Raw genomic sequence first — 2,203 nt, forward strand, 5'->3', positions numbered from 1 at the left:
CACACACACACACACACACGACTGGCTTCTTTCAGTTTCTACTACCAAATTCACTTGCAAAGCTTTATTTGGCCCAGGACTATAATAGAAGAAAATAGCCCAAGGTGCCACACAGTGGGACTGAACCTACCACACTGCACATGACTACAATATTCATAACATCTAATTATAATATTCCCCATGCTACACTTAACTACAATAATCACCACACTACATCTAAGTACACCATTTGCAAGCCATCATGACTCAACAGTTTATTTATATCTCTTATGATATAAAACTAATTAGTAAGTTACTGAACTTGATATCCTAGATTCAGCAGCTTTGTGCAGACATCGTTGACTCAGTTTTACTATGAAACAACTACCTCTCACATTATGATGGAGTCCACCATTAGATGAGCATCCATCAGTAAAACATAATCCTAACAGAAACAGTGATAGAGTGAGGCGAAGCAGTTGGTGCAGTCGCCATTGAAGAAATGATCATTGTTGTGAATTATAGGAAACAGTGATTTCCAGTGCGGGGACAATGCTGGAGGTTTTAGGGGTAGGAGAGTTGATTAAATCTACCCTGGTAGGGAGCAAAAAGATGTTAATGAGGACAGGAGTGTGTAATTAAATACTGTCCCTCATTATCATCATCATCATTGTCGTTTAACGTCTGCTTTCTAATCGACAGGCCCCCTCCCCCAAAGTTTCAAGCCTTGTGCCTAGAGTAAAAAAGATTATATCAACATTGGTGAAATGGAGAAAATTGTTTATTATGAATTCCAGAGACACAGTTTTCTTACACAGATGTTAATATCCAGGGACAGAGTTTTGTGTTATATTGATGTTGAATCAAAAAGCAACTGTCGTGTTAGATTTTCTAATAGGGGTGTCGAGGATTTCTGAAACGCTTGGCAAGGGTGCCTCGAGGCAGAAACGGTTGGGATACTGTGCTCTAACGACTGCAAAAAGAATAAAAGAATCTACCAAAGCACCATCTTGCTTTCATGTCTGCTGTCCATTGCAGACGTGCGTTGGATGGTTTGACAGGATTTGATGATATGGAGGAGGGCCTCGTAAACCAATGTCTGCTTCAGCAGGATTTCTACAGATGGATGCCCTTCCTAACACCAACCACTTCACTGAGAGTATTGGGGGCATCTTCCATATCATCATCATCATAATCATTTAGAGTCCACTCTCCATGCTGGCATGGGTTAGACAGTTTGATGAGGCAGAGCTGCACTAGGTTGAAGGCACGGTTTGGCATGGTTTCTATAGCTGGATGCCCTTCTTAATGCCACCCCCTCCAGGAGCATAATGGGTGCTTTTCGTGCCACTGGCATGGCGCCGGCAACAACCACGATTATGACTCACAGGTGGGTGCCATTTATAAGGCACCGGTGGTGACCCTAACGATTCATGGGTGCCATTTGCATGGCACTGGCAATGACTATGACCAACGACCACAATTCCTGAGGTGCCAATTTACATGGCACCATTGATGACCACAGCTACAATGCACAGGTGTCATTTACATGGCACCGGCACCAGCTATGATGATTCACAAGTGCCATTTACATGGTACCGTCAATGACCACGACTACAATATATATGTGTGTGTGTGTTTAAGATTACATGTGAAAAGTATGGCACTTGGTTTGGGTGTAAACATTAGCAGATATTTTCTTGTTTGCGGATAATTTCTATAATTTCTCGAGTAACCCTTCTAACTGGCACCTGTATTCCAATCAGAGATAATCAATCCTCTGCATCACAGCATTTATAACAAGCAATGTGCAGCAGAGTTTAACTGACAATAGTCATCTTTTCAAAGAATACAACTAATCAAGCAGAGTCTTGTTGTATCTATGTGAGAAGACATTCCAGCCATGACGGATGAGTTTATATGTCTCTACTGGAAATAGGTCAGTTGGCCAATATATCAGCACAACGGTTTCACTTACTACAACAGGTAGTATGTCTGCCTCTCTCTCTCTCTCTCTCTCACTTTATATATATATATTCTTTTATTCTTTTACTTGTTTCAGTCATTTGACTGCGGCCATGCTGGAGCACCACCTTTTAGTCGAGTAAATCGACCCCAGTACTTATTCTTTGTAAGCCTAATACTTATTCTATCAGTCTCTTTTTGCTGAACCCCTAGGTTACGGGGATGTAAACACACAAGCATCACATGTCAAGCGATGTTG

At 41.6% G+C, this 2,203-nt stretch overlaps 1 protein-coding gene across 2 annotated transcripts in view; it reads right to left on the minus strand.

Moving 5' to 3' along the window:
* The window catches only part of LOC106877200 (ubiquitin carboxyl-terminal hydrolase 46), a 53,074-nt gene that overhangs the window by 27,773 nt on the left and 23,098 nt on the right, over nt 1-2,203 (minus strand). The window lies entirely within an intron of this gene.

This window comes from Octopus bimaculoides, chromosome 10 (genome assembly GCF_001194135.2).
Source record: "Octopus bimaculoides isolate UCB-OBI-ISO-001 chromosome 10, ASM119413v2, whole genome shotgun sequence".
Lineage (NCBI taxonomy): Eukaryota > Metazoa > Mollusca > Cephalopoda > Octopoda > Octopodidae > Octopus > Octopus bimaculoides.